Below are 14,616 nucleotides of genomic sequence, written 5' to 3'. Positions count from 1 at the left end.
GTTACTGGGTGTCAGTGTGTGTCTTTGTGACTTGGTGTCAGTGTGTGGCTTTGTGACTTGGTGTCAGTGTATGTCTTTGTTACTTGGTGTAAGTGTGTGTCTGTTTTACTGGGTATCAGTGTATGTCTTTGTTACTTGGTGTCAGTGTATGTCAAAATACTTGGTGTAAGTGTATGTCTTTGTTACTGGGTGTAATTGTCTGTCTTTGTTACTTGGTGTAAGTGTATGTCTTTGTTACTTGGTGTAATTGTCTGTCTTTGTTACTTGGTGTAAGTGTATGTCTTTGTTACTTGGTGTCAGTGTATGTCTTTGTTACTTGGTGTCAGTGTGTGTCTGTGTTACTGGGTATCAGTGTATGTCTTTGTGACTTGGCATTAGTGCATGTCTATGTGACTTGGTTTCAGTGTATGTCTTTGTTACTGGGTGTCAGTGTGTGTCTGTGTTACTTGGTGTCAGTATTTAGTTTAGTTTAGAGATACAGCACTTTAACAGGCCCTTCGGCCCACCGAGTCTGTGCCGAGCATCAACCCACCCATTTATACTAATCCAACACTAATCCCGTATTCCTATCACATCCCCACCTGTCCCTATATATTTCCCTACCACCTACCTATACTAGGGGCAATTTATGATGGCCAATTAACCTATCAACCTGCAACTCTTTGGCATGTGGGAGGAAACCGGAGCACCCGGAGGAAACCCACGCAGACACAGGGAGAACTTGCAAACTCCGCACAGGCAGTACCCAGAATCGAACCCGGCTCCCTGGAGCTGTGAGGCTGCGGTGCTAACCACTGCGCCAATGTGCCCCCCTCCCCTGTGTGTGCCTGTGTGACTGGGTGTCAGTGTATGTCTTTGTTACTTGGTGTCCGTGTGTGTCTGTGTTACTGGGTGTCAGTGTATGTCTTTGTTACTGGGTGTCAGTGTATGTCTCTGTTACTTGGTGTAAGTGTGTGTTTGTGTTACTGGGTGTCAGTGTATGTCTGTGTTACTTGGTATACGTGTGTCTGTTTTACTGGGTATCAGTGTATGTCTTTGTGACTTGGTGTCAGTGTATGTCTGTGTTACTTGGTGTAAGTGTGTGTCTGTGTTACTGGGTGTCAATGTGTGTCTGTGTTACTGGGTGTCAGTGTATGTCTTTGTTACTTGGTGTAAGTGTGTCTGTTTTACTATGTATCAGTGTATGTCTTTGTGACTTGGTGTCAGTGTATGTCTTTGTTACTGGGTGTCAGTGTGTGTCTTTGTGACTTGGTGTCAGTGTATGTCTTTGTTACTTGGTGTATGTGCGTGTCTGTGTTACTGGGTATCAGTGTATGTCTTTGTTACTGGGTGTAATTGTCTGTCTTTGTTACTTGGTGTAATTGTCTGTCTTTGTTACTTGGTCTAAGTGTATGTCTTTGTTACTTGGTGTAAGTGTGTGTCTGTGTTACTGGGTATCAGTGTATGTCTTTGTTACTTGGTGTCAGTGTATGTCAAAATACTTGGTGTAAGTGTATGTCTTTGTTACTGGGTGTAATTGTCTGTCTTTGTTACTTGGTGTAAGTGTAAGTCTTTGTTACTTGGTGTAATTTTCTGTCTTTGTTACTTAGTGTAAGTGTATGTCTTTGTTACTTGGTGTCAGTGTATGTCTTTGTTACTTGGTGTCAGTGCGTGTCTGTGTTACTGGGTATCAGTGTTTGTCTTTGTGACTTGGTATTAGTGTATGTCTATGTGACTTGGTGTCAGTGTATGTCTTTGTTACTTGGTGTAAGTGTATGTCTTTGTTACTTGGTGTCAGTGTATGTCTTTGTTACTTGGTGCAAGTGTGTGTCTTTGTTACTTAGTGTAAGTGTATGTCTTTGTTACTTGGTGTCAGTGTATGTCTTTGTTACTTGGTGTCAGTGTATGTCTGTGTTACTAAGTGTAAGTGTGTGTCTATGTTACTGGTTGTCAGTGTATGTCTTTGTTACTGGGTGTCAGTGTATGTCTTTGTTACTGGGTGTCATTGTGTGTCTTTGTTACTTGGTGTGCGAGTGTGTCTGTGTTACTGGGTGTCAACGTATGTCTTTGTTACTGGGTGTCAGTGTATCCCTTTGTTACTTGGTGTATGTGTGTGTTTGTGTTACTGGGTGTCAATGTATGTCTGTGTTACTTGGTGTAAGTGTGTCTGTTTTACTGGTTATCAGTGTATGTCTTTGTGACTTGGTGTCAGTGTATGTCTTTGTTACTGGGTGTCAGTGTGTGTCTTTGTGAAATGGTGTCAGTGTATGTCTTTGTTACTTGCTGTAAGTGTGTGTCTGTGTTCCTGGGTATCAGTGTATGTCTGTGTTACTTGGTGTCGGTGTGTTTGTTTGTGTTACTGGGTGTCAGTGTGTGTCTGTGTTACTTGGTGTAAGTGTATGTCTTTGTTACTTGGTGTCCGTGTGTGTCTGTGTTACTGGGTGCCAGTGTATGTCTTTGTTACTGGGTGTCAGTGTATCCCTTTGTTACTTGGTGCATGTGTGTGTTTGTGTTACTGGATGTCAGTGTATGTCTGTGTTACTTGGTGTAAGTGTGTCTGTTTTACTGGGTATCAGTGTATGTCTTTGTGACTTGGTGTCAGTGTCTGTCTTTGTTACTGGGTGTCAGTGTGTGTCTTTGTTACTTGGTGTCAGTGTGTGTCTGTGTTACTTGGTGTCAGTGTTTGTTTTTGTTGCTGTTTATCAGTGTTTCTCGGTGTCAGTGTGTGTTACTGGGTGTCAGTGTGTATCTGTGACACTAGGTGTCAGTATTTAGTTTAGTTTAGAGATACAGCACTTTAACAGTCCCTTCCGCCCACCGAGTCTGTGCCGACCATCAACCCACCCATTTATACTAATCCTACACTAATCCCGAATTCCTATCACATCCCCACCTGCCCCTGTATATTTCCCTACCAACTACCTATACTAGGGGCAACTTATGATGGCCAATTAACCTATCAACCTGCAAGTCTTTGGCATGTGGGAGGAAACCGGAGCACCAGGATGAAACCCACGCAGACACAGGGAGAACTTGCAAACTCCGCACAGGCAGTACCCAGAATCGAACCCGGGTCCCTGGAGCTGTGAGGCTGCAGTGCTAACCACTGCGCCACTGTGCCGCCCAGTGTGTGATCTGTGTTACTGGGTATTAGTGTATGTGTTTGTTACTTGGTGTCAGTGTATGTCTGTGTTACTTGGTGCAAGTGTGTGTCTGTGTTACTGGGTGTCAATGTGTGTCTGTGTTACTTGGTGTAAGTCTGTGTCTTTGTTACTTGGTGTCCGTGTGTGTCTGTGTTACTGGGTGTCAGTGTATGTCTTTGTGACTTGGTGTCAGTGTATTTATTTGTTACTGGGTGTTAGTGTGTGTCTTTGTGACTTGGTGTCTGTGTATGTCTTTGTTACTTGGTGTAAGTGTTTGTCTGTGTTACTGGGTATCAGTGTATGTCTTTGTGACTTGGTGTCAGTGTATTTATTTGTTACTGGGTGTTATTGTGTTTCTTTGTGACTTGGTGTCAGTGTTTGTCAAAATACTTGGTGTAAGTGTATGTCTTTGTTACTTGGTGTAATTGTCTGTCTTTGTTACTTGCTGTCAGTGTATGTCTTTGTTGCTTGGTGTCAGTGTATGTCTTTGTGACTTGGTATCAGTGTATGTCTTTGTGACTTGGTGTCAGTGTATTTCTTTGTGACTTGGTGTCAGTGTATGTCTTTTTTACTGGGTGTAAGTGTGTGTCTGCGTTACGGGGTATCAGTGTATGTCTTTGTTACTTGGTGTCAGTGTATGTCAAAATTCTTGGTGTAAGTGTATGTCTTTGTTACTTGGTGTAATTGTCTGTCTATGTTACTTGGTGTCAGTGTATGTCTGTGTTACTTGGTGTAAGTGTGTGTCTTTGTTACTGGGCATCAGTGTGTGTCTTTGTTACTTGGTGTCCGTGTGTGTCTGTGTTACTGGGTGTCAGTGTTTGTCTTTGTTACTGGGTGTCAGTGTATGTCTTTGTTACTTGGTGTAAGTGTGTGCCTGTGTTACTGGGTATCAGTGTCTGTCTTTTTTACTTGGTGTAAGTGTGTGGCTGTGATACTGGGTTTCAGTGCATGTCTTTGTTACTTGGTGTCATTGTATGTCTGTGTTACTTGGTGTAAGTGTGTGTCTGTGTTACTGGGTATCAGTGTATGTCTTTGTTACTTGGTGTCAGTGTATGTCAAAATACTTGGTGTCAGTGTATGTCTTTGTTACTTGGTGTAATTGTCTGTCTTTGTTACTTGGTGTCAGTGTATGTCTGTGTTACTTGGTGTCAGTCTGTGTCTGTGTTACTGGGCATCAGTGTATGTCTTTGTGACTTGGTATCAGTGTATGTCTTTGTGTCTTGGTGTCAGAGGATGTCTTTTTTTACTGTGTGTCAGTGTGTGTCTGTCTTACTAGGTGTCAGTGTATGTCTTTGTTACTGTGAATCAGTGTTTCTCTGTGTTCCTGGGTGTCAGTGTCTGTTTGTTTGTGTTACTGGGTGTCAGTGTGTGTCTGTGACACTAGGTGTCAGTATTTTGTTTAGTTCAGAGAAACAGCACTTAAACAGGCCCTTCGGCCCACCGAGTCTGTGCCGACCATCAACCACACATTTACACGAGTCCTACACTAATACCGTATTCCTATCACTACCCCACCTATCCCTATATATTTCCCTACCAACTACCTATACTAGGGGCAATTTATGATGGCCAATTAACCTATCAACCTGCAAGTCTTTGGCATGTGGGAGGAAACCGGAGCACCCGGAGGAAACAAACGCAGACACAGGGAGAATTTGCAAACTCCGCACAGGCAGTACCCAGAATCGAACCCGGGTCCCTGGAGCTGTGAGGCTGCGGTGCTAACCAATGCGCCAATGTGCCCCCCCCCGCCCCCCTCCCCCCCCCCCACCAGTGTGTGCCTGTGTCACTGGATATCAGTGTATGTCTTTGTTACTTGGTGTCAGTGTATGTCAAAATACTTGGTGTAAGTGTATGTCTTTGATACTTGGTGTAATTGTCTGTCTTTGTTACTTGGTGGCAGTGTATGTCTGTGTTACTTGGTGTAAGTGTGTGTCTTTGTTACTTGGTGTAAGTGTATGTCTTTGTTACTTGGTGTCAGTGTAAGTCTTTGTTACTTGGTGTCAGTGTGTGTCTGTGTTACTGGGCATCAGTGTATGTCTTTGTGACTTGGTATCAGTGTATGTCTTTGTGACTTGGTGTCAGTGTATGTCTTTGTTACTGGGTGTGTGTGTGTCTGCGTTACTGGGTATCAGTGTATGTCTTTGTTACTTGGTGTCAGTGGATGACAAAATACTTGGTGTAAGTGTATGTCTGTGTTATTTGGTGTAAGTGTGTGTCTTTGTAACTTGGTGTAAGTGTATGTCTTTGTTACTTGGTGTCAGTGTATGTCTTTGTTACTTGTTGTCAGTGTGTGTCTGTGTTACTGGGCATCAGTGTATGTCTTTGTGACTTGGTATCAGTGTATGTCTTTGTGACTTGGTGTCAGTGTATGTATTTTTTACTGGGTGTAACTGTGTGTCTGCGTTACTGGGTATCAGAGTATGTCTTTGTTACTTGGTGTCAGTGTATGTCTTTGTTACTTGGTGTCAGTGTATGTCTGTGTTACTTGGTGTAAGTGTGTGTCTTTGTTACTGGGCATCAGTGTATGTCTTTGTGACTTGGTATCAGTGTATGTCTTTGTGACTTGGTGTCAGTGTATGTCTTTTTTACTGGGTGTCAGTGTTTATCTGTGTTACTGGGTGTCAGTGACTGTTTGTTTGTGTTACTGGGTATCAGTGTATGTCTTTGTTACTTGGTGTCAGTGTATGTCAAAATACTTGGTGAAAGTGTATGTCTTTGTTACTTGGTGTAATTGTCTGTCTTTGTTACTTGGTGTCAGTGTATGTCTGTGTTACTTGGTGTAAGTGTGTGTCTTTGTTACTTGGTGTAAGTCTGTGTCTTTGTTACCTGGTGTCCGTATGTCTCTGTGTTACTTGGTGTAAGTGTGTGTCTTTGTTACTTGGTGTAAGTGTATGTCTTTGTTACTTGGTGTCAGTGTTTGTCTTTGTTACTTGGTGTCAGTGTGTGTCTGCGTTACTGGGCATCAGTGTATGTCTTTGTGACTTGGTATCAGGGCATGTCTTTGTGACGTGGTGTCAGTGTATGTCATTTTACTGGGTGTAAGTGTGTGTCTGCGTTACTGGGTATCAGTGTATGTCTTTGTTACTTGGTGTCAGTGTATGTCAAAATACTTGGTGAAAGTGTATGTCTTTGTTACTTGGTGTAATTGTCTGTCTTTGTTACTTGGTGTCAGTGTATGTCTGTGTTACTTGGTGTAAGTGTGTGTCTTTGTTATTTGGTCTAAGTGCATGACTTTGTTACTTGATGTCAGTGCATGTCTTTGTTACTTGGTGTCAGTGTGTGTCTGCGTTACTGGGCATCAGTGTATGTCTTTGTTACTGTTTATCAGTGTTTGTCTGTGTTACTGGGTGTCAGTGTGTGTTTGTTTGTGTTACTGGGTGTCTGTGCATGTCTTTGTTACTGTGTGTCAGTGTGTCTCTTTGTGACTTTGTGTCCGTGTATGTCTTTGTTAATTGGTGTAAGTGTGTGTCTGTGTTACTGGGTATCAGTGTATGTCATAATACTTGGTGTAAGTGTATGTCTTTGTTACTTGGTGTAATTGTCTGTCTTTGTTACTTGGTGTCAGTGTATGTCTGTGTTACATGGTGTAAGTGTGTGTCTTTGTTACTGGGCATCAGTGTATGTCTTTGTGACTTGGTATCTGTGTATGTCTTTGTGACTTGGTGTCAGTGTATGTCTTTGTTGCTGTGTATCAGTGTTTCTCTGTGTTACCTGGTGTCAGTGTCTGTTTGTTTGTGTTACTGGGTGTCAGTGTGTGTCTGTGACACTAGGTGTCAGTATTTAGTTTAGTTTAGAGATACAGCACTTAAACAGGCCCTTCGGCCCACCGAGTCTTTGCCGACCATCAGCAACCCATTTATACTAATCCTACACTAATCCCGTATTCCTATCACATCCCCACCAATCCCTATATATTTCCCTATCACCTACCTATACTAGGGGCAATTTATGATGGCCAATTAACCTATCAACCTGCAAGTCTTTGGCATGTGGGAGGAAACCGGAGCACCCGGAGGAAACAAACGCAGACACAGGGAGAATTTGCAAACTCCGCACAGGCAGTACCCAGAATCGAACCCGGCTCCCTGGAGCTCTGAGGCTGCAGTGCTAACCACTGCGCCACTGTGCCGCCCAGTGTGTGATCTGTGTTACTGGGTATTAGTGTATGTGTTTGTTACTGGGCATCAGTGTATGTCTTTGTGACTTGGTATCAGGGCATGTCAAAATACTTGGTGAAAGTGTATGTCTTTGTTACTTGGTGTAATTGTCTGTCTTTGTTACTTGGTGTCAGTGTATGTCTGTGTTACTTGGTGTAAGTGTGTGTCAAAATTCTTGGTGTAAGTGTATGTCTTTGTTACTTGGTGTAATTGTCTGTCTTTGTTACTTGGTGTCAGTGGATGTCTGTGTTACTTGGTGTAAGTGTGTGTCTTTGTAACTTGGCGTAAGTGGATGACTTTGTTACTTAGTGTCAGTGTATGTCTTTGTTACTTGGTGTCAGCGTGTGTCTGTGTTACTGGGCGTCAGTGTATGTCTTTGTGACTTGGTATCAGTGTATGTCTTTGTGACTTGGTGTCAGTGTATGTCTTTTTTACTGGGTGTAAGTGTGTGTCTGCGTTACTGGTTATCAGTGTATGTCTTTGCTCCTTGGTGTCAGTGTATGTCAAAATACTTGGTGTAAGTGTATGTCTTTGTTACTTGCTGTAATTGTCTGTCTTTGTTACTTGGTGTCAGTGTATGTCTGTGTTACTTGGTGTAAGTGTGTGTCTTTGTTACTGGGCATCAGTGTATGTCTTTGTGACTTGGTGTCAGTGTATGTCTTTTTTACTGGGTGTAAGTGTGTGTCTGCGTTACTGGTTATCAGTGTATGTCTTTGCTCCTTGGTGTCAGTGTATGTCAAAATACTTGGTGTAAGTGTATGTCTTTGTTACTTGCTGTAATTGTCTGTCTTTGTTACTTGGTGTCAGTGTATGTCTGTGTTACTTGGTGTAAGTGTGTGTCTTTGTTACTGGGCATCAGTGTATGTCTTTGTGACTTGGTGTCAGTGTATGTCTTTTTTACTGGGTGTCAGTGTGTGTCTGTGTTACTTGGTTTCAGTGTATGTCTTTTTTACTGTGTATCAGTGTTTCTCTGTGTTACTGGGTGTCAGTGTCTGTTTGTTTGTGTTACTGGGTGCCAGTGTGTGTCTGTGACATGAGGTGTCAGTATTTAGTTTAGTTCAGAGATACAGCACTTAAACAGGCGCTTCGGCCCACCGAGTCTTTGCCGACCATCAACAACCCATTGATACTAATCCTACACTAATCCCGTATTCCTATCACATCCCCACCTATCCCTATATATTTCCCTACCACCTACCGAGACTATGGGCAATTTGTGATGGCCAATTAACCTATCAACCTGCAATTCTTTGGCATGTGGGAGAAAACCGGAGCACCCGGAGGAAAACCACGCAGACACAGGGAGAACTTGGAAACTCCGCACACGCAGTACCCAGAATCGAGCCCGGGTCCCTGGAGCTGTGAGGCTGCTAACCACTGTGCCAATGTGCCTGTGTTACTGGGTATCACTGCATGTCTTTGTTACTTGGTGTAACTGTGTGTCTGTGTTACTGGGTAACAGTGTATGTCTTTGTTACTTGGTGTCAGTTTATGTCAAAATACTTGGTGTAAGTGTATGTCTTTGTTACTTGGTGTAATTGTCTGTCTTTGTTACTTGGTGTCAGTGTATGTCTTTGTTACTTGGTGTAAGTGTATGTCTTTGTTACTTGGTGTCAGTGTATGTCGTTGTTACTGGGTGTCAGTGTATGTCTTTGTAACATGGTGACAGTGTGTGTCTGTGTGTCAGTGTATGTCTTTGTTACTGTGTATCAGTGTTTCTCTATGTTACTGGGCGTCAGTGTGTGTCTGTGTTACTGGGTATCAGTGTATGTCTTTGTGACTTGGTATCAGTGTATGTCTTTGTTACTTGGTGTCAGTGTATGTCTGTGTTACTGGGTAGCAGTGTATGTCTTTGTTACTTGGTGTCAGTGTATGTCTCTGTTACTTGGTGTAAGTGTGTGTCTGTGTTACTGGGTAACAGTGTGTGTCTTTGTTACTTGGTGTCAGTGTGTGTCTTTGTTACTGTGCATCAGTGTGTGTTTCTGGGTGTCAGTGTATGTCTGTGTTACTTGGTGTAAGTGTGTGTCTTTGTTACTTGGTTTCAGTGTGTGTCTGTGTTACTTGGTGTAAGTGTATGTCTTTGTTACTTGGTGTAAGTGTGTGTCTGTGTTACTGGTTATCAGTGGACGTCTTTGTTACTTGGTGTCAGTGTATGTCTTTGTTACTTGGTGTCAGTGTGTGTCTGTGTTACTGGGTATCAGTGTATGTCTGTTTTACTGGGGGTCAGTGTGTGTCTGTGTTACTGGGGGTCAGTGTGTGTTTCTAACTGGGTGTCATTGTGTGTCTGTGTTACTTGGTGTCAGTGTATGTCTTTGTTACTTGGTGTAAGTGTGTGTCTGTGTTCCTGGGTGTCAGTGTATGTCTTTGTTACTTTGTGTCAGTGTATGTCTTTGTTACTTGGTGTAAGTGTATATCTTTGTTACTTGGTGTCAGTGTATGTCTATGTTACTTGGTGTAAGTGTGTGTCTGTGTTACTGGGTATCAGTGTATGTCTTTGTTACTTGGTGTCAGTGTAAGTCTGTGGTATTTGGTGTAAGTGTATATCTTTGTTACTTTGTGTCAGTGTATGTCTTTGTTACTTGGTGTAAGTGTTTGTCTGTGTTACTGGGTGCCAGTGTATGCATTTGTTACTGAGTGTCAGTGTATTCTTTGTTACTTGGTGTAAGTGTGTGTCTGTGTTACTGAGTATCAGTGTCTGTCTTTGTTACTTGGTGTAAGTGTGTGTCTGTGTTCCTGGGTATCAGTGTATATCTTGTTACTTGGTGTCAGTGTATGTCTGTCTTACTTGGTGTAATTGTGTGTCTGTGTTACTGCGTATCAGTGTATGTCTTTGTGACTTGGTGTCAGTGTATGTCTTTGTTACTGGGTGTTAGTGTGTGTCTTTGTGACTTGGTGTCAGTGTATGTCTTTGTTACTTGGTGTAAGTGTGTGTCTGTGTTACTGGGTATCTGTGTATGTCTTTGCTAATTGGTGTCAGTGTATGTCTGTGTTACTTGGTGTCAGTGTATGTCTGTGTTACTTGGTGTAAGTGTGTGCCTGTGTTACTGGGTATCAGTGTATGTCTTTGTTATTTGGTGTCAGTGTATGTCAAAATACTTGGTGTAAGTGAATGTCTTTGTTACTTGGTGTCAGTGTGTGTCTGTGTTACAGGGTATCAGTGTATGTCTTTGTTACTTGGTGTCGGTGTATGTCTGTGTTACTTGGTGTAAGTGTGTGTCTGTGTTACTGGGTGTCAGTGTGTGTCTGTGTTACTTGGGGTAAGTGTGTGTCTTTGTTACTTGGTGTCGGTGTGTGTCTGTGTTACTGGATGTCAGTGTCTGTCTTTGTTACTGGGTATCAGTGTATGTATTTATTACTTGGTGTCAGTGTGTGTCTGTGTTACTGGGTATCAGTGTCTGTCTTTGTTACTTGGTGTAAGTATGTGTCTGTGTTACTGGGTATCAGTGTATGTCTTTGTTACTTGGTGTCAGTGTATGTCTGTGTTACTTGGTGTAAGTGTGTGTCTGTGTTACTGGGTATCAGTGTATGGCTTTGTGAATTGGTGTCAGTGGATGTCTTTGTTACTGGGTGTCAGTGTATGTCTTTGTTACTTGGTGTCAGTGTATGTCAAAATACTTGGTGAAAGTGTATGTCTTTGTTACTTGGTGTAATTGACAGTCTTTGTTACTTGGTGTAAGTGTATGTCTTTGTTACTTGGTGTAAGTGTATGTCTTTGTTACTTTGTGTCAGTGTATGTCTTTGTTACTTGGTGTCAGTGCATGTCTTTGTTACTTGGTGTCAGTGCATGTCTGTGTTACTGGGTATCAGTGAATGCCTTTGTGATTGGTATCAGTGTATGTCTTTGTTACTGGGTGTCAGTGTGTGTCTGTGTTACTGGGTATCAGTGTATGTCTTTCTGACTTGGTGTAATTGTATGCCTTTGTTACCTGCTGTCAGTGTTTGTCTTTGTTACTGGGTGTCAGTATTTAGTTTAGTTTGGAGATACAGCACTGAAACAGGCCCTTCGCCCCACCGTGTCTGTGCCGACCATGAACGACCCATTTATACTAATCCTACACTAATCCCGTATTCCTATCACATCCCCACCTGTCCCTTTCTATTTCCCGACCACCTACCTAAACTAGGGGCAATTTATGATGGCCAATTAACCTATCAACCTGCAAGTCTTTGGCATGTAGGAGGAAAACGGAGCATGTGTTGCTGGGTATCAGTGTCTCTATTTGTTACTTGGTGTCAGTGTATGTCTATGTTACTTGGTGTAAGTGTGTGTCTGTGTTACTGGGTATCAGTGTATGTCTTTGTTACTTGGTGTCAGTGTAAGTCTGTGGTACTTGGTGTAAGTGTATATCTTTGTTACTTGGTGTCAGTGTATGTCTTTGTTACTTGGTGTAAGTGTTTGTCTGTGTTACTGGCTGCCAGTGTATGCATTTGTTACTGAGTGTCAGTGTATTCTTTGTTACTTGGTGTAAGTATTTGTCTGTGTTACTGAGTATCAGTGTCTGTCTTTGTTACTTGGTGTAAGTGTGTGTCTGTGTTACTGGGTATCAGTGTATATATTGTTACTTGGTGTCAGTGTATGTCTGTCTTACTTGGTGTAATTGTGTGTCTGTGTTACTGCGTATCAGTATGTCTTTGTGACTTGGTGTCAGATTATGTCTTTGTTACTGGGTGTCAGTGTGTGTCTTTGTGACTTGGTGTCAGTGTATGTCTTTGTTACTTGGTGTAAGTGTGTGTCTGTGTTACTGGGTATCAGTGTATGTCTTTGTTAATTGGTGTCAGTGTATGTCTGTGTTACTGGGTATCAGTGTATGTCTTTGTTACTTGGTGTCAGTGTATGTCAAAATACTTGGTGTAAGTGAATGTCTTTGTTACTTGGTGTCAGTGTGTGTCTTTGTTACTTGGTGTAAGTGCGTGCCTGTTTTACTGGGTATCAGTGTATGTCTTTGTTACTTGGTGTCAGTGTATGTCTATGTTACTTGGTGCAAGTGTGTGTCTGTGTTACTGGGTGTCAGTGTGTATCTGTGTTACTTTGTGTAAGTGTGTGTCTGTGTTACTGCGTATCAGTGTATGTCTTTGTTAATTGGTGTCAGTGTATGTCTTTGTGACTTGGTGTCAGTGTATGTCTTTGTTACTGGGTGTCAGTGTGTGTCTTTGTGACTTGGTGTAAGTGTGTGTCTGTGTTACTGGGTATCACTGTATGTCTTTGTTAATTGGTGTCAGTGTATGTCTGTGTTACTTGGTGTCAGTGTATGTCTGTGTTACTTGGTGTAAGTGTGTGCCTGTGTTACTGGGTATCACTGTATGTCTTTGTTAATTGGTGTCAGTGTATGTCTGTGTTACTTGGTGTCAGTGTATGTCTGTGTTACTTGGTGTAAGTGTGTGCCTGTGTTACTGGGTATCAGTGTATGTCTTTGTTACTTGGTGTCAGTGTATGTCAAAATACTTGGTGTAAGTGAATGTCTTTGTTACTTGGTGTCAGTGTGTGTCTTTGTTACTTGGTGTAAGTGTGTGCCTGTTTTACTGGGTATCAGTGTATGTCTTTGTTACTTGGTGTCAGTGTATGTCTATGTTACTTGATGCAAGTGTGTGTCTGTGTTACTGGGTGTCAGTGTGTATCTGTGTTACTTGGTATAAGTGTGTGTCTTTGTTACTTGGTGTCCGTGTGTGTCTGTGTTACTGGGTGTCAGTGTATGTCTTTGTTACTTGGTGTCAGTGTATGTCTGTGTTACTTGGTGTAAGTGTGTGCCTGTGTTACTGGGTATCAGTGTATGTCTTTGTTACTTGGTGTCAGTGTATGTCAAAATACTTTGTGTAAGTGAATGTCTTTGTTACTTGGTGTCAGTGTGTGTCTTTGTTACTTGGTGTAATTGTGTGACTGTTTTACTGGATATCAGTGTATGTCTTTGTTACTTGGTGTCAGTGTATGTCTATGTTACTTGGTGTAAGTGTGTGTCTGTGTTACTGGGTGTCAGTGTGTTTCTGTGTTACTTGGTGTAAGTGTGTGTCTTTGTTACTTGTTGTCCGTGTGTGTCTGTGTTACTGGGTGTCAGTGTATGACTTTGTTACTGTGTGTCAGTGTATTTCTTTATTAATTGGTGTAAGTGTGTGTCTGTGTTAATGGATATCAGTGTCTGTCTTTGTAACTTGGTGTAAGTGTGTGTCTGTGTTACTGGGTATCAGTGTATGTCTTTGTTACTTGGTGTCAGTGTATGTCTATGTTACTTGGTGTAAGTGTGTGTCTGTGTTACTGGGTATCAGTGTATGTCTTTGTTACTTGGTGTCAGTGTAAGTCTGTGGTACTTGGTGTCAGTGTATGTCTTTGTTACTTGGTGTAAGTGTGTGTCTGTGTTACTTTGTGTCAGTGTATGCATTTGTTGCTGAGTGTCAGTGTATTCTTTGTTACTTGGTGTAAGTGTGTGTCTGTGTTACTGAGTATCAGTTTCTGTATTTGTTACTTGGTGTAAGTGTGTGTCTGTGTTACTGGGTATCAGTGTATATCTTGTTACTTGGTGTCAGTGTATGTCTGTCTTACTTGGTGCAATTGTGTGTCTGTGTTACTGCGTATCAGTGTATGTCTTTGTGACTTGGTATCAGTGAATGTCTTTGTTACTGAGTGTCGGTGTGTGTCTTTGTGACTTGGTGTCAGTGTATGTCTTTGTTACTTGGTGTAAGTGTGTGTCTGTGTTACTGGGTATCAGTGTATGTCTTTGTTAATTGGTGTCAGTGTATGTCTGTGTTACTTGGTGTAAGTGTGTGTCTTTGTTTCTTGGTGTAAGTGTGTGTCTTTGTTACTTGGTGTCAGTGTATGTCTGTGTTACTTGGTGTAAGTGTGTGCCTGTGTTACTGGGTATCAGTGTATGTCTTTGTTACCTGGTGTCAGTGTATGACAAAATACTTGGTGTAAGTGAATATCTTTGTTACTTGGTGTCAGTGTGTGTCTTTGTTACTTGGTGTAAGTGTGTGCCTGTGTTACTGGGTATCAGTGTATCTCTTTGTTACTTGGTGTCAGTGTATGTCTATGTTACTTGGTGTAAGTGTGTGTCTGTGTTACTGGGTGTCAGTGCATGACTTTGTTACTGTGTGTCAGTGTATTTCTTTATTAATTGGTGTAAGTGTGTGTCTGTGTTAATGGATATCAGTGTCTGTCTTTGTAACTTGGTGTAAGTGTGTGTCTGTGTTACTGGGTATCAGTGTATGTCTTTGTTACTTGCTGTCAGTGTATGTCTATGTTACTTGGTGTAAGTGTGTGTCTGTGTTACTCGGTGTCAGTGTATGTCTTTGTTACTTGGTGTCAGTGTATGTCTTTGTTACTTGGTGTAAGTGTGTGTCTGTGT

This window comes from Heterodontus francisci, chromosome 22, assembly GCF_036365525.1.
Source record: "Heterodontus francisci isolate sHetFra1 chromosome 22, sHetFra1.hap1, whole genome shotgun sequence".
In the NCBI taxonomy this organism is placed as follows: domain Eukaryota; kingdom Metazoa; phylum Chordata; class Chondrichthyes; order Heterodontiformes; family Heterodontidae; genus Heterodontus; species Heterodontus francisci.
Note: the sequence above shows the minus strand (reverse complement) of the source record.